The 18,068-nt window shown below is 50.8% G+C and overlaps 1 long non-coding RNA gene across 1 annotated transcript; it reads left to right on the top strand.

Annotated features, from left to right (window-relative positions):
• Positions 1-745: 745 nt before the first annotated feature.
• LOC129532365 (uncharacterized) lies at positions 746-10,439 on the top strand. The gene is made up of 3 exons (XR_008678068.2): positions 746-840; positions 9,410-9,597; positions 10,101-10,439. It is a non-coding gene; the product is annotated as an uncharacterized lncRNA (long non-coding RNA).
• The last annotated feature ends 7,629 nt before the right edge of the window (positions 10,440-18,068 follow it).

The raw sequence follows: 18,068 nt of genomic DNA, 5'->3' as shown, positions 1-18,068 counted from the left end.
AATCTGCAAAAAAACAAAAGATGACTACTTCAGTTTTTCCTTTCCAATCCATATGTATTCAATTTTCTTTTTCTTGGCTTATTTCACTGTCTAGGATCTCTAATATATTACAGAGTCAAAGTGGCAGCTTTGAGCATGCTTATTTTTTGCCTGATTTTAAAGAGGCTGCCTGATTTTAAAGAGTCCTCTTTGCCAGCAGCCCCTGGTGGGATTTTCCCTGGCAATCTCATTCATGTGCATCCTTCCAATGAGGATGATGACTCCTCAAGCTGCTTTCATCCAGTGGTCCCCCTGGCCCCAAGTCATGTATCTTATGGATGACTCAAGACTTCCTTTGGACATCACATTGTTCACCATGTTCAAAGACAAGTGCATTATTGTTCCCACAGTGCTACTGTTCCTGCAGCATTCTCTGTATCTGTCAACGTGTGATAAGTATAGTATTTGGGCTTTGACCTCAGTTCCTGACACTGAGCTCCTAAGGTAATACAATAAATTATTTTGTTTTGTGTCCCCAGTTCCTGCCACAGAGCTTCTAGGACCTTGTAGTTTCCTAAGTGATAGAGGTGATAGGAGTGTCTCTTGTTATTCATAGCAAGCCACTTTCAACCGTATTTGAGTTTATGCTAACAACGTGAATAGCCTCAGGATGGAGAGGGACTGGTTGCCAGGGGAACCAAGGCTGTGATTAGAAGGTTGGAACTTTCAGCCCCACCCTCAGATCTCCAAGGAGAGAAGACTAGAGATTGACTTAATCATGAGTGACCACTGATCTAATCAATTATGTCTATGTAATGGAACCTCCGCAAAAACCCTAAATGGAGTTCAAAGAGCTTCCAGGTTAGTGAATGCATCCATATGACATGAGCATGGTGCACCCCAGACTCCAAGGGGACAGAAGCTCCTGTGCTTGGGACTCTTCTCAGCCTAGCCCTATGTACCTCTTCCTCTGGATGTTCATTTCTATCCTTCATAGGTAATAGTAAGTAAAGCGTTTCAGAGTTCTGTGAACCATCCTAGCAAATTATTGAATCTGAGGAGGGAGTCATGGAAATCTCCAATTTGCAGCCTCGTTGGGTGACTTGCAATGGATATCTGAAATAGGAGCAGGATTATGGGACTGAGCCCTTCACCTGGTGGGTCTGCACTAACTTCCAGTAGTCAGTGTCAGAATGATATTACATGGTAGGACACTGTATTAGTCTGTACTCACATTTCTATAAAGAACCACCTGAGACTGGTTAATTTATGAGGAAAAGAGGTTTAATTCACCCACAGTTCCACAGACTGTACAGGAAGCATGGTTGGGAAGCCTCAGGAAACTTACAATCATGGTGGAAGGTGAAGGGGAAGCAAGCATGCCTTACCATGGTGGAGCAGGACAGCTTGAATGGGGAAGGGCTACACACTTTTAAACAACCAGATCTTGTGGGCACTTACTCACTATCATGAGAACAGCAATGGGGAAATCTGCTCCCATGATCCAATTGCCTCCCACCAGGTACCCCCTACAACACTGGAGATTATAATTCAACATGAGATTTGGGTGGGGACGCAGAGCCAAACAATATCAGACACCCAGTTGATGTCTGCAGAAAATTGGAGAATTGCTTGCTTTGAAAAACCCACATATTTATTTGGTGTCAGAAGTATTGTGAGCAGAAAAAGAGTTTTTATTTACAGTTCCTCCCCCACCCACCTAGAAACCTTGCCATCGCCCCCCTTCCCTCTCTTTAGTCACCAACATCCCATATAGTATACTTCCAAAAGAGATCTTAAAGGTGTCCACTTCTCCCTCTTCCTACTGTGAATTCACCACACCTTCCCTGCATCAGGCGCCAGCACCTTCCTCCTGGGTCAAAGCTACATCCCTCCAACTTGTCTCCTTGCCATCACTTTGCCTCTCCCAATTTCTTCCCCACCGTTTGGTTGAATAATGCTTTCTAAAATACATAGAATAGCAAACCTCTCCCTAGCCCCAAAGCCTTTAATTCTTGTTCCTCTTGAAGTGTCTACAAAGGAACTTCTCAAGCCCAGCCTGCTAGATTATCCACCCCTTCTTTCTCCACGGCCCCCTCCCTAGGGGATCTCACTGAGGCACGCACCCTGCATAGACCAGGGTGTAATAGACCCCTTACAGCTCTAGTCTATTACTTAAGCCCTGACTTGTGTCCATGTAATGTGAATTCACCTGCTCTACCACTCCTTGGAAAAGACTGACAGAAGGCACCAATGAAAGGAGAAGATGCTTAACATGTTGCCTGGCATCTGTAAATATTGGCCACAAGCAGTTCTCACAAGAATCCTGAGTGAGGTTACCTTTTTTTCTTTTTTTTCAGCAGCCCAAACTGAGGCCAGTGGGTTGAAGGGATAACTGGAAAGCAGGAACAGGGAGGAGCAGGTGGTTCTTGCTGCGGAGTGAAATCTCACATGTGGGAAGGTGGGAATGCCATTAGTCTCTGCCACAAGGGGCTGTGGGAGGTGGCTGGGAGACAGCTACAGGCCCTTCACTGACCCCACTCAGGGCCAGGGACCAGCAAGGGAGAGCTTGTTCCCTCTCCCAGCACTCTGTTCTCTCCCCTCCCTCACTGGCCTCCCTATCTGCTGACATCGTCCTGGCATGGGCATGGTCTTCATGGTCCTACAGATCTGGGCCTGCATCCTGGCCCTGCCCTGGGCTGATCATGTACTCAGCTCATTGCTAAACACAGCAGTGCCCGGCCTCCTTGTCCCCACCGACAGCTACTATGATGGTGCCAACTTTAGGGCAGGAGGGGAACCCTCTCTTTGTCTTAAGCATCATCCTCTGCTCCAGGGTGGGCCCTGCTCTGGCACTTGGGAAGGCAGTGTTATTTCCCGTTCCTGTGCAGGACCCTGCCTGCCTTCTCCCGGCTGCCGCTACCGCTTCCTCTCATTAAAACGTCCTCCTGCCCACGGGCAGCCCCTTCCTGCACTCTTAAGCTGCCTGTCCCTGTCTGTTCAGTGAAGTGGGCAGGCTGGATTATTAATAGTAACATTAATAACCCACATTTATTGAACACTTATGGTGTACTTGGCTTTGTGCTGAGCACCTTAAATGCATCATCTCAATTGCTCCGTGCCCCGCAAGCTGCCCTAGCACTCGTTTTCTTGTAAGAGTCTTTAGAATTCATGAGACTCCGGTTTTCACTCTTGAGCACATAGAACTCCAGAGAGAACATGCTGCTGGCCCAAGGTCACCTGGCAACTTGATAGTGAGAAGCATTCTGTGCAATGGGCACAGCCACTCCTGCTTCCGAGACAAGCTGCCAAGTGCCTCTCACTGTGCCTGGCGCCGCACTGAAGCCAGCACTCAGGGAGCTGCATCCCCCGGCTCCTTACCCTGCTGTGCCTGCTCCTCCTGCCAGACCTTGGGCCTGCCCTGGGCCCTCTGAGAAGAGTGTCTGGCTGTGGCATACATAGCTGGGGTCAGCCCAAGTCTACAGCAAGGCCAAGTTCAGGCAATGATCAGAGTGTGGCTTGGTGTGGGGCCAGGGTTGGCCATCAGGGTCTGCCTAGTGCCAGGGGTCAGTATGGTTGGTTAAAAGGTCAATGTGGGCTGAGGCCAAGGGTTAAGACCATGGCTGCCAGAAGCTAATATATGGCTGGTGTCTAAGTCAAGGTGTAGTCAGGAGTAGGGGTCAGTATGTGCCTGGGTTCAGGAGTCGGTCTGTGGCTGAGTCAAGTGTCAGTGTGGAGCTGGGATCAAGAGTCAATAGGTGGCCAGCTACCTTCAGAAAGCTGCACTCCTCCCAGACCCTTTTCCTGGCCCATCTGCTCCACCCAGCCTCCCCTGTGGCCCCAACTGCGAAGGAAGGTGCTGAAAGGAGCATAGCGTGAGGCAATGAAGGCCAATCTGATGGGAAGCTGGCTGACAGCAGGACTGTCCAGGGGGCCCTAGGGCTGATCCTGGAGCAGGAAAGACTTGGAGCTGGAGGAACAGGGGGACCTAAGGAGTCCATCCTGCCCCTCCCTCTGTGCCCTGGCCCTGCTGCTCCCTCTGCCACTGAGTTGCAGCTCCAGCCTCACCCCTGTACCTGCCATCCATAGGGCGTCTCCAGGGGCCAGTAAGACAAAGTCAGTCTGCTCAGGCTGCACCCAAGGGGGATGTTCTTGGGGTGGATGCCCTTCCTGTGGAGCCGTAGCTCCCACCACCCATGCAACATGGCTAGGGCCTGAGGCCCCCGTGGGGCTCCAAGGAGAACGCCCACTTTCCCCTCCTTCCCTCCTATGCTTATGCCCCTGCTGCTCTCCCCAGCAGGACGCTTCCCTGCCCCAAAGTGGAAACCCTCAAAGCCCAGCTCCCATACCTCCTCCTTTCTGGAGCCTACATGGAAACCCTCTTCTTTCCTCAAAGCCCAGCTCCTATACCTCCTCCTTTCTGGAGCCTACCTGGAAACTCTCTTCTTTCCTCAAAGCCCAGCTCCTATACTTCCTCCTTTCTGGAGCCTACCTGGAAACCCTCTTCATTCCTCAAAGCCCAGCTCCCACACCTAACTGCCTTCCAAATTGGCTTCCTGGGCTGCTCACACTGTCTCATCCGTGCAGGCTGGAGCCTCTGAGGATACTCGGGACAAGGTTAGGCAGGTCACAGGTCTGCATTAGGGAACAGTGCATCCCTCTTTAGGAGAAAGTTCTTTTTTGCCACATCTCAGAGAAGGGCTCCGGGCCACTGCTGTGTGGTCCCGCCTTCCTCACAGTTGTGAGTCACTCTATTTAAAGAAAGAGGGAGGAAAAGGTGGGCTCAGAGCCAATGGGATGGAGGTGCTGCTCTGAGGCACCCAGCTCTAAGGTTCCAAGTCCCAGCAGCCAGACTTCAGCCCCATGAGCTGCCTGGGCGATGCCCACCCTGCCCAGAGCTTGTCTTTGTTGTCATGGTATTCATATTGTTTTTAGAGCTCCTTTCTCTTTTTCACCTGTGGCAGTTGATGCTGCTTCTTTCTGAATAACAGTCCTGTAAAATGTCCTTTTTAAATGCCACAAGAGGTCGGAGTGGGTGCAGTCCAATGGAGCTGACCTGTTTGCTGGGAAGCCCTGGCAGTCTGCTTTCCTGTAGCTGTGGCTTGTCTGCCCCAGGCCTCACAGCCTGCAGGAGAGTTGGACTCATTAAAAATAATTGCCTGGCCGGAGTGATGAGTTCCCTCGGCAGCACCCGCTCCAGCCAACTCTGGCTTCCTTGGCAGGCACCCTCCCCTTGTCCAGGGCTGCCCTGCTGCTGCTGCCACAAAGCAGAAACCCAGTGGCCCCTGGGAACCTTCACTGGAGGTGAGGGGGGGACCTGGGGTTGGAGTCCATCGGGTAAGGAGAGGAAGCAAAGGCCGTGCAGTCCCAGGCACTCTGGCTCTGGCACAATTCTGTGGGGCTGAAGGGGTCACTCCCATGTTGCTGGTGGAGAAAGCAGGGTTCAGAGAGGTGCAGGGCTTGGAGACACACAGCTGTGGAGGGCACATGGCTGTGTCTGGGTGCCTGGGGCAGAGCCAGAGGCCAGGGATGGGGGGCTCATGCCAGGTGTGCTGGGTGGGGGGTGGGCAGCTGGACCTCAACAGGTCAGGGCTTCCAGGTCACTGCACCTGGACCAGGTGGGAGACAGGGCCACAGCCACATGCTGGCCATTGCAACCTAGAGGTCTGGACAGGGATACTGAGGCAGGAGCCTAGTGCAGGTGGGCAGCAGAGCCCCCAGGGTTCCCAGAGGCCAAAGGGACATTAGACCCACAGCACAAGGCCTGATGCCAGGTGACCCACATCCTGCCTGCCCTGGCCAGGTGGCAGCCGGACACTGTTTAAATGCCTCTGCCACCTGGCCCTGAAACTTACTGCTGTCATGGGAACCAAGAACTCTCTTGGTGTTTGGGCAGGCGTGGCCACCTGCTGGATGTGACCCCAGGAATACCAAACAGGTCTTCCTGCTCCAAACACGCACACAGAATGGTGTCCCCCTAAATCCACACGTTGGAGCCCTCACCCCCAGTGCGGCTTCTAAGGAAGTAATGAAGGTTAAATGAGGCCTTAAGGGTGGGGCCCTGATCTGAGAGGATCAGTGTCCCCATAAGAAGAGACACCAGGAAGCATGCTGTCCCCACACATGCACAAAGAAGATGCCCTGTGAGCACACAGTGAGAAGGTGGCCATCTGCAAGCCAAGGGGAGAGACCTTGCCAGACACTATCCCTGTCAGCACCTTGATCTCGGACTTTCAGCCTCCAGAACTGTGACAAATGAACCTGTTGTTTAAGCCCCCCAGCCTGTACACACATGCACACACACACACACACATGCGAACACTTCTCTAGGGGTGCGAACACACATGAAGTCTTTTCCTGTGTCCCTCAGCTGGGGGGGTCCCCTTTTGGAGAGGGCCCATGAGTTGAGAGGCAGGGGTTGCGGAGGTCACATCACACCTAGAGGGGCCTGAGCCAGAATCCCAGAAGGGGATGTTCCTTTCCAAGCTGCGTACAGGGACTTTGGCAACTTACCATTTGGGTCTCAGTTGCCTTATTTATAAACAGGGATAAAACTCATCTCCAAAGGTGCAACTCACATGAGCAATGCTTTCAAAATGCTCCACCCTGCACAGAGCATGTGAGGCATGGACACTGTAATTTGTTAATTATATGAGCATCCTAATGATGAGAGGGTAGACTGAGAAGAGATGCACAGACAGGACAGTGCTGCATGTGAAGGCCACCCAGACTGAGGAGGGGAGAGCAGGGAGGGAAGCATGGGTGGCTGGAATTGGGGTGAGCAAGGAAGGGATAGGGCCCTTCCTGTGGATCAGCACACATTTACTTAAAGACTGCGAGGGCTCAGCGCCTAGCAGTGGCCTTGGGGAGGCCCACTTCTCAGTGGTTGGGGACAGCTTCAGCTCCTCGGCTGTGAGATCTGGGGAAAGATGGGAATCAGGCTGGTCTAGCCTGGCCTCTGTGCATCTTCTGTTTCTCCTGCCTCATATCCGTGCAGCATGAGCCACCATACACAGAATGTACAGGGTAGTGCACAAACGACCTTGGCAGCAGAGGTCAGAGCTGGTGGGGACCCAGGTTCTAGCTGGATGTACCTTGGAACCAACCACTTGCGGGGGGGTGGGCTCTAAGAGCCACGAGGTCTGAGCTGCAACCCTAGAGAACCTGCCGCATGTGTAACTGTGTTTATGCCATACACAGCTGATTGTGAGCCGACAAAGTCCTATTAGGGTTAGCCACTGTCAGTGCATGTTAACAAAAGGAACAATTCACTGGGAAGACATTAAAATCTTGAACTTGTATGCACAGAATAATAGGAAAACATAACCACTAAACACATGATGGCCTGTTCCACTGCACTAATAATAAAAGGCCAATGGAAAGAGTGTTGGCCTGAGACTTTCACCATCTTGGTATGCAAAGTGTAAAAAGAGTGGATGCTGCTCTCTATACATACTCATGTGTTGAGGGGATGACATCAATTGGCATAACCTGTGGGGAAGCCAAGTCTATCAGATTAAAACTTGCATACTATGCCTTGGCGATCCCTCTTGTGTATGCAAAATAGTCTGTTAAGTCAGGCAGATCTAACGTGTGGCATATCTGGACAGTGGGTTCTGGGACCCATGTGGGCTTTTTCCTCTGTGCGGGTCTCCAGGAGTCACCACGACAGGTTAGGCTGGGCTCCCAACACACCCTCAGCTGCCAGCTCTGGAGGGGGAGGTCAGAGCAGGCTGAGAGGGTGGTGGCATCCTCAGTAGGCACAGCTGATGCTTCACACTGATGGCTGCCAGGAGGAGAGGGAGCCCTGAAAGTCACAGGGGAAGGAGGCAAGATGGTGTTTCCACAGAGCAGGGCTTGGGCATGTTTCTATCGCTGGGAAGAAGCCAGCAAGAGCAGGGAGGAGCAGGAGGGGTTATTCACTCCTTCCACATCCTAGGCCGAGAGAGGGAGGCAGCAGGAATTGCTTTGTCCAGAAGAGGAATACTTCCCTATGAGAAAGTGTGGGGTGAGGACCTGTCCTCCCAGATCTCAGGGAGATGCTGACTGGGCCATCCTGCTTCCCAGGCCCGGCCACCACTCCAAGAATTTCACCAAACCCCTGTTCTGCCTCCCTCTGCCAGAGTTGCCTTCTGTTGCAGGCCAACAAATTCCCTGACTGATCCAGAGCACAAGACCAAAGGCAGGGTAGAGGCAGTTGGCCAGGCCTTTCCCAGGATGCCGCGTCTGCCTGCTACCAGGGACAGCTTTGCTCCCCTGCACCCTGTGCCACTGTGCCTATGAATGAGCCTCCCCCTTTTTTCAATAATCATATTTTTAAATTTCTAAAATATCTAATTAGTTCTTTAATATATAACTGCTAATTCTTATTTAGACAGTGATATCCTTCCTTATCTCTGAGGATAGCAATTTCCAATTTCATAAAATAATTCCTGCTCTGCTTGCTCTGTTAAAGCTGGCTCTTTGGGTAAAGCCTTTCCATTAGTCTGATCCATCATTTTCCTCCATGGCCCTCTCAGCGGCTGTATCTTCACTGCGAACGTCCCAGGCCCTGCCCACCCAGGGGGTGGTTTTCCTCTTTAATCTGACCCAGCTCCTCTCTTATTTTCAAGGAATTCACACATTGGCCCACCGAATGTGGCTGTTCTTGTTTTAGACTGTGTATTTGTTAGATTGTTTTCACATTTTTGAAAAACTGCTTTGTGGATTTAGCATGGGAGAGGAGATGGCACCGTGTTCCAAGCCCATTGCACAGGATGGGAATTGGCTCCATGGCTTGTAATGTCACTCATCATGATCTGTCCCATTTTTGTTCTACTTCTATAGCAAACATAAATGTGGTCTTCTTCAAAGATATCATCTAACTGGTGATCTACATTCTATAGGAAAACAATTGATTTTGAGTATATTGCTATTGTGTTCAGCCACTTAACTGAAGACCTTCAATCAATTATGATTAGCTTATCACTTAATTATCTGTATAAGAATTAGATTAGGCAGCAACTAGACAGACCCAAAATGTGAATGACTTACACAAAAGCCCAAAGGAGTGGCCCAAGGTCAGCACAGCGGGCTCTCCATGATATCCCCATGTTCCTTCAAGCTCATTGTCCTCCCCTCCAGGATGTGGCCCTTGCCTGCATAGTGCAAGGTGGGCAGCTGCAGCCATCAAGTAAGCTCCGGGCTGCAGCACCGAGGAGAAGAAAGAGGAGGAAAAGGGTGGAGCATGACTTTAAGGAGGTTTCCGGGAAGCTGCCACACGGCCACACATAGCTGTGAGTGGGGAAATGTTATTTTCCTCCAGGTGGCCATGCTAAACACAAGATTTGATCACCATGAAAGAAGGAGGGAAGGGATATCAGCAGACAATTAGCTGTCTCTGCCATGATTCATTGACAAATAATAACTGTTTTACCTCCCTACTTTAAAGACCAGTGCCTCCTATATTTGTTCCGGAGACGAGAGATGATGGTGTGCATGATGACCTCTTCAAAGCCCAGTGGTCACTAGGTCCTCGTCACTCCTCCATGTGTGCACCCCACACAGGGAAATGAAACAGAAAGGAGATATGTTTTGAGAGCTGTCCAAGGAGACTTGCTGCGGGGCTGGATGGGAGAGGTGAGGCTGAAGGACAGAGGCTGACTCTCCCCGGTCTCTCCACGTGCATGACCAATGGGAGACACGGCTTCAGCCAAGTCTGGGGAGACAGGAGGAGCCGCAGGCAGTGAGGGAGGGTCTGAGTTCAGTGTTTGCCAGCAGAACTTGGGATGTTTTTCAGAGAAGATGTTTCCCAGAGATCACCGACAGACCAGGAGCTGGAGCAGAGCTGCTGGCCTCACATGGCCGCTGCGTCTGGGCCTCCCCCTCACCTCCTGTTTCCCATCCCCAGTGGACCCCTGATGATACTGGGTCCCAAGGGTCAGCCCCTCAAGAGGGGCCCCTTCTGTGCCTTCCTCACTGACAATGCACAGGCTTTCTGGACCCCAAGACCAGCTCAGAACCTGCACATAGTAGGTGCTCAGGAAAATTTGCCATTGGAGCAAATAAGGACAGAGAAGAGGAATAGAGTGTTGAGTCTTGACAGACCCAAAGAGCCATACATTTCTCCCTTGTCCCTACAGGACCCTGAAAACCCCCAAAGCAGGAATAACAGCTAACACTTATTGACTGGAATCTGAGCTCACTAACAGCCTCCATCCTGGAGTTGCTGGCTCTGTCACCGCTGAGATGAGTCTGCATGTCCTGCAGTTTTGACTTCAAACCAACATCTGTGGTCAGCTCTCCACTCCCTGCCAATACAGCCAGCACTGTTCTGACAGCAGTCACTAAGCTTGAGGTTCAGTCGCACTGGGGGTGTGTACCGGGGGCCCTGCTGAATGGGTCTTCTAGGAGACTCATGGCCTATATTTTAACTCGCACTATCACAAATGTGCCCTCTGAATGTGGTGAACATCTACCAAGCCAGTTGCACGTAAGGTCATGGGTAAGCTCATAAACAATGCAAGCATCCTCTTATTTATTTGAGTCTCTCATTTCATCCCAGGATGACTGAAGAGATGGGTGACTTATATAGAACAAAATATTGATGTTCCATGTCCACATGAGAGGTGGACAAGAGGCCCTCGGGGGACAGGACAGGCCTCTCAGTAAGCAAGACAAGGAGAGATGCGGGCAGGTTTCCTAGAGGGAATTTCTAAGCAGATTCTAGATGGCTGGATTAGGCTGGATGTAGTAGAAACAAGAAAGGCATTCCAGGGTGAGGGGACAGCATGTGGAAGGCATGGGGTTCAGGGGGTGAGCTCACTCTCTGAGCCCTGTGTGTCCTTCCCTCCTACTAGGGGCAGTGAACCAGGACTTTGTACCTCAGGACACATCTTTTTCAAAACTCTGGGGGGACTCACATTGATTGGGTCTTCATTAGAACCTCCATCCTTGAGTGTTAGTGGGAGTTTGGCTGGGGGCTTCATCAACCCCAAACAACAAGCTTTGCAGGGGGTGAGGGAGCAGGCCTGGATTTGGGGTCGGGATTAGGGATTAGGCAGATGTGAGAGTGCTGGGCTAGAGCGGGTTATCTGACGCTGGACAAGTTCAGGGCCTGGGGGTGGGCTGGGGAGGGAGGTCCCAGGCTGGACAATACCCAGAGGCTGGCCTCCTAAAGGGAATTCCAGGCCTGGGTCGGAGGGACGCCCCACATGGTATGTCTCCCGCATGGCAAGGAGAGGAGCCACAGCAATTCCTTGTTACAGCCCCTAAGACAGAAGGCCCTGGAGCTGGTCCCCCACCACCCACTCAGAGCCTACTGCCCTGACAGCTGGAGGCTGGGGGCTGATGGGGCAGGACCAGAGGCCTGAGTCTTTGTGGAAGTCTGGAGCCCTGAGGAGGGCCGGTTCTGTGCACCGGCCCGTGCCCTGCCCAAACAGACTTCTGCAAAGTGACCTGGTTCCAAATGGCATCTCCACTCCAGGGAACACACCCAGCTTTCTGTGGAGAGAACAGAGGTGAGAAAACGAGGAGGAACAGAGACCTGCTCAGGAGGAACAAAGGCCTGCTCAGTGGGGGAGCCAGCTGTCAAGGACCAGGAGAATCTTGGGGAAGTTCTAGCACCTTCCACCTCCCACGTGGGCATGTTCTGGGAGCGCTTCTGCTTACTTGAGTTGTCTCAGCTTCCCTGAGCTGGGATTACTCTGCCCAAATGCCAGGTGAGGAAACCAAGGCTTAGACAGGCTCACTCATAGACCAGGACGATCTGCATCAATGTTTTGTAGGTGGCAGCAGAGGGACTGGACCTGGGACCCAGGAAAGGGCAAGGAGCAGAGGGGACTGCCCTGCTCAGCAACCCCCAACCCAGGTGGGAGGGATTGGGGAGGTAGGGGTGTTGGGGGGGACGCTGTACAGGCGTGCAGCGGGGAGAGGGGAAAGGAGCAGAGCTGGGGCAAAGGGAGGGGGTATTGTGGTGGATGGTGAATCCACGTAGGGAAGGAGAGGGCACAGAAAGGCTGGCAGGCCCAGGTCTAACCCCCATTGGTTATCAGAAGGGTTGGAATCGGGGGCTCATGGGAGTGATCTGGCAAACAGACGCTTAGGGATGGGTTGAGTTGAGGCAAAGGGCAGGGCTGTTAACAAGGGCAAACCCCCCAAGGGCAGGGTGGCCAGGGAGGAGGCGGGGCAGGGCTCTGCAGGAGGATGGAAGGAGAAGGAGAAGATAGCATGAAGAATGAATGCTGGCTGGATCTTCCATGGGCTGTGGACTGTGGAAACCCCGAGGTGGCCAAACCCACTGCCATGTGACAGGAACAAGCTGCCCCACCCACCAGAACAGGGCTGAGCACACAGACTCAGTTCAGGAATCAGAGAACAGAATTACCCTTTGCACATCTGAGCGCCTAGGAAATGTGAACCTGCTTCAGATTCGGAACGTAGTGGGATGAATCTTTTTGCAAAACTATTCAGAAACAAACAACTTGAAAAAGAAAAGGACTGTGCATGATGGGAAGGCTTTTTTGCAATGTCACCAAAGGCAGAACCACTGAAGAAAAATTGATGTGATGACAAAAAAAAAGTTTAAACATCTGCATGCCAAAAAAAAAAAAAAAAAAAAAGCATCAAAAGAAAAACTGGAAACAGAAAAGCAAAATAAAAACATAGACTATGTAGAGCCAAGCCAGGAGAAGACTCACAAAGGCCGATGGACACATGGAAAGCTGTTAACTTCAAGAATAATTAAAGAAACTCAAATCAAAGTTAGAGGGTGATGTTATCTTTGTCTGTCAGATTGGCAGATTCCAGGGTTCAGCAGGTGGGGCTCCAGGCCCTGGGGAAAGCACATGCCCATGGGTGGCTAGGGGGACTAAATTGGAAGGGAGAGCCACTTGGAAACAACTCTCAAATTCAAGATGTCTATTTCCCTTGGCCCTGCTATTCTGCTTCCTTTTCCAAGATGAATTAACTGAAAAAGGAAATTTACTGAGGTCGGGGGCTTTTGAATTAACTCCAGGGGGAGGGGCTTTGTAGTGCGAGCTGGTTTGTGGAGCTGTACGGGGAAGGAGAGAGCGGTGCCTCTGAGGTGCACACATCCCCTGGCCCCATCAGATCCATGCCCAGGTGAGGGGCTCAGAGGCCCTTGTCTTGCCAGTGTGTGCCTGTGAGGAAAGAGTCCCAGGGGACAGGGCAGGGAGGATGCCCTGTTGTAAGGAAGGAGGTGGCAAATGAAATTTTCAGTCCCATCAGAAAAGAGTTAGTGGTGGGGAGAGAGTGGGAAGAGCAGGACTGGATTTGGATTAGGCAGAAGAGCTGCTATGAATCCTGGATCCAGGGGAGGTGATTGGACAGCCTTCCCCGGGGGAAGTCCAGCCCTTCTCACCGGGAATCGAAGAAGAAGGAAGGAGGTCGACACACTAGGGGAAGCCAAGCTGATGTGGAGGGGGCCCCAGCAGGTGGGCCTGAGGCCCTGTGCCCCAGCAGAAGGACTGTTCCAACCATAGGTCCCTTGTTTCCTCCCACATCCCACCAGGAGAACTCAGCCCAGTCCTGGGGCTCTCAGTAGCCAGCCAGCCATGGGGACCCAGCAGCTGCCTCTCTCAAGGTAGCCACTTCTGTCACCTGGTGGGTGGGACAGCAGCTGCTCCCCTCTGGAAGGATTCAGTGTCTCCATTTCTTTTTCTTTTTTTTTTCTTTCTTTTCTTTCTTTCTTTTTTTTTTTTTTTTTTGTGAGACGGAGTCTTGCTCTGTTGCCAGGTTGGAGTGCAGTGGCGTGATCTCGGCTCACTGCAACCTCCGCCTCCCGGGTTCAAGTGATTCTCCTGCCTCAGCCTCCCAAGTAGCTGGGATTACAACCATGTGCCACCACACCCAGCTAATTTTTGTATTTTTAGTAGAGACAGGGTTTCACCATGTTGGCCAGGATGGTCTCGATCTCCTGACCTCGTGATCCACCCACCTCAGCCTCCCAAAGTGCTGGAATTACAGGCGTGAGCCACCATGCCCGGCCCGGTGTCTTCATTTCTAACATGAAGTTGGGCCAGGCCATGATTCAATTAAGCCATGGTGATGTCCTCCCCAGTTCGTAGCTAATTGTAAACTGTACCGAGGGAAAGGCTGTGTGGGAACCCTGGGCTCGCCTGGATATGATGGAGGTTCCTGGCATGCTCAGGAGATGCCTGAGGGGCAGGGCAACAAACAAACCTTCCAGCTGGGCCTGTGGTGCTGGTGAGACTCAGCCAACCTGCTGCAAACTGCGGCTGCACCCACTTCTAGTGGGGGCCTTTGGAGTGTAACCTCATCTCCATGCAGCTCATCTGAAGCCTGGATGACAGAGCCCCACCTGCTGGGGAAGCGTGGGCTCTTCTGGGTACAGGCCACAGGAAGGGACATGTTTCCATTTCACTTCATATACTTCTGTCTACTTCATCCATAAGCGTGCACTGCTTTTATAATTAAAACCTTGAATAAAGATTTTTTTTTTTAAGAAAAGACAAAAACAAAAACCAGGGCATGGCATAAGAAGCAAACTATTATTACTAATATTAATAATGATTATGATAATATTATTAATAATAATTAAGATCATCATTGCTAGCACTGTCATTCCCTACAACGTCACGGTATGATTATTGTCAGACGAGCTTTTCCATCCTCTGAGCTGGGTCAGCGAGGCTTTGGATTCCCAGGAGCCCAGCTTGCCTTGAATCTGCAGCTGGGCTGTATGTCTACCGTGCAGAGGAACTGAGGGAAAAGGATGGCTGTCATTGTCCTGGACACAGAGCCTGCAGGGAAGGAGGTGAGTGGAGGGCAGCTGTGACTGAGTGACTGAAGAAGCAGAAAGAATAGGAGAAGGAGGGGGTCGATGTTCCTTTGACAATTCCCCCCTTGGAGATGCCAAGGGGGCTGTAAGAGCCCTAACCCAGGAAGGGCCACGTGGGGGCAGGTCCTGGTGTCTGGGATCCAGCCTGTCCTCACCCCTTTTCAGCAGTGTCTCCAGCCCCCGCCCCCACATACCAGGAGCTGCTCTGGAGCTCACGCAGTGGTGTGTGTGTTCCAGCTGGGTAATAACGTGTTGTCTCTTCTGTGCTCAGAGAACAAAGCAGATCTGTGTGAGGGCTGCTGAGGGGGCCCGGCTTGTGCCTCCTGCTGCCAGGTGACTGGTGCAGATGGAGTGGGGAGGGCTGAGTTCACCAAAGAGGTGGGGTGGGATAGGATCCTGGGGTGGGAGCTGGGTTATGGAAGTGGGTCAGGGAAGGGCAGGGAACAGCCTGTGCAGAGACCCTGAGGAAAAAAGGAGGCTGAGCCCTTGAACCTGAGGCTGGACTGTGCTGGGCAGGTCTGGTGGGCACCAGCAGGGTTGAGAAGGGATGGGCTGGGGGAAGGAGCAGGACTTGGGCCCTGAGAGCCCTGGGAAGCCATTGACGGTATTTAAGCCCAAGGAGTGACCAATTTTCCAGTTCTACAACATCTCCAGGGCTGAGGAGAGTGGGCCAGGGCAGGGATGATAGGACAGTGAAAAGGCTAGATGAGAGAGAATTTAATCATCGGGAGTTGGGGCTGGCCTGGACAAGTCGGGAGACAGGGGCACCGGCAAGATGGACCAAATGTATGCAAGATGGAGGGGCACCCGGTCCCGCTGCAAAGGCTGTTGCTCAGTCTCGTGAGACCAGGTCATGGGGAACTTGTGAGATTTCCATTGAGAATTCACCTGCCTGGCGAAAGACTAGAGAGACACAAGACACAGGCTGGGAATCCCTGATATCATACACGGTATCCTCCCCAAAGTCACAAATGCATTTAATACAATTCCACTTAGAAACTCAATTGTTTGTTTTGAGATCTGAGCAAAATGGTTTTAAAGTTTACATAAACTAAAAATACATGCCCGCAGAATGCACAAAAAGACATTCCTTTGTACATAATAGAATGATGTCCTTTGGGGAGAGGGCAGGAGTGTAACTGAGCATCCCAGCCTCAGAAGTATTTAAAATGTTTCCCCTTTCTTGCTTTTGGCCTTGAAACACTTTGGAACGCCTCCCTTTCCACCAGGCACTTTCATGAACAATGTTCACTTATCTAATTATGTGCTTGCTTGAAATTCCAGGGGCCAATTTGGAAACAAACCAGGCAGAGTGGACCAGGTGCAGAATCTTCCTGCTTAGTAGGGTTAGGAAGAGTGAGCCCACCACTATGGTGCTGAGGTCACCAGGATGATGCAAACTGGACCCCCAAATAGGCAATTACTCAAGATAACCATAGGAACAGACATGCAGCCCTGCACCCTCCTACATACCTCCACACCTTTTCCTTCTTAAACCCCTCACTCTGACCAGAAGGCAGAGATGGTTCTTTTGAGGCTTGAGCCCAGCCATTCTTCCATCTGCTAGCATTTGACCAGTAAAAGCTGCTTTCCTTCCACCACACTTCTCATGCTTTGACTTCTGGGTGGTGAACAGCTGGACATGAGCCATTTATAAACTCAGTGCCCCATGTAAGGAGCTGTGTGTTTTGAGCGGCTCAGCCTGTACATCTGGCTTCCAACTAGTGGAGCAATTGGCTGTGGCAGTGCCAGGGCTCACCCACTTATATTACCAGGAAGGGCAGGGGTTACTTGCAAATGCCAGCTGCTCGTGGCCAGCTGACCCTGCCACTGGGACTTTAGGGAATTCCCAGCAGCTGCTGAAACCACCTCTATCTCAAGGATCTTCCCTTCCCTCCTCTTCTTGGCATCAGCTGCTGTCCCTCTGTCTCAAGGAAAGCAGCATCTGGGAAATCGACAGACTTCAAGGACTGGGTAAGTCAACTAGAGTGCACCTGGAAATCCTCTGTCTCTGCCCTCTGGGCTCTCCAGCTATCTACAGTAGTATTGGTCGTCTGTGCTGCCATCTTGGCCTCTGTGCCATCTAGACCTAACACAGGTTAGTCTGTGGTGCCTTTTGGGCCTTTGTGAAGTCTGGACCCAACACAGGTCATCTGTGGTGCCATCTTGGTTTGAGACAAGATCTCAGGACTTTTCGCCAGCCTCCCTTCTTCAGGGAGCAGTTTGGAGTCCCCTGTCTGCATCTGCATCTATGTTTGTGTCTCTGTTTATGGTTACCCCTCTCTTTGAGGGTGCTTTGGCATGGTCTCCATCCCACCAGCCAAGACTAAGTCAGAAAGTAGCAAGATGGGCTGCTGCTCTCCTCCCTAGGGGAGAAACAGTTTCCAACATCCCAGCCCTGGATTTTGTCATCGTCTTTGGGACTCTAGTGTACTTCCTGTATCTGTGTCAAGCTTTGTAGGGGGAGAAAGCATGTGAATTCTCTTCTAGACTATCTGGGACTTGAGCTGGTTACATATTATGGCCAGTTTCTGTGCACATTTTACACTGATAGGCAAATGACAGTAAAGAAAATCCAGAGCTCAAATGGTTAACATGGAACTATAAAGGTAAGCAGAGTCTTCTAAAGCTCTCTATCTACTTCTCTCTGCCTGCTTTGAATGTGCTGGCTGCTTTCAATGTGCTGTTATGAAGCTACTGCTACTGAAATGAAGCTTACTATTTGAAGGTTACTTGGAGATTTTGTTTTTCTTATAAAGTTTATCCACTATGGCTAAAATGGAAACATTAGAAAATCATTTGAAACTGAATGAATAAAAAGGTAAACAAGGTTTTTAGAGCAAAAGTGCTGTAGAGACTGCTTTATCCAAATTTTGGTTCACAGTTTCTTAGATCAGGGCAAATGAGGTTTAGCCATATGACCAGGTTCGAGTTTCATCAGAAAGATAATTTGGACCCAGCTATCTTTTATCAGGTGGTAAGTATGTATTGTTATCTTATGGCTAGAGTTCCCAGGTAACAGCTATTGGATTCTTGTTTGTGCATATATGTATAGGTGTTTGGATATATTTGTATATAGGTACATGTATTATGTTATATGTTGTATCTAGCATTCTACCAAATTGGTTTATAAGTAAATGACTACTCATAAATTAACTCCAAATGCTTTTCAAGTTCATGTGAATCTTTAGTAAATACACCTGGTTTTAAAATCACTGATAAAAATAGAAATGTCTTCAGAATTGTCAGCATAAATTTTCATGTGAGTTTATTGACCAAATGGTTTTAT

This window comes from Gorilla gorilla, chromosome 2 (assembly GCF_029281585.2).
Source record: "Gorilla gorilla gorilla isolate KB3781 chromosome 2, NHGRI_mGorGor1-v2.1_pri, whole genome shotgun sequence".
Taxonomy (NCBI): Eukaryota; Metazoa; Chordata; class Mammalia; order Primates; family Hominidae; genus Gorilla; species Gorilla gorilla.
Note: the sequence above shows the minus strand (reverse complement) of the source record. Positions and strands in the feature narration are given on the sequence as shown.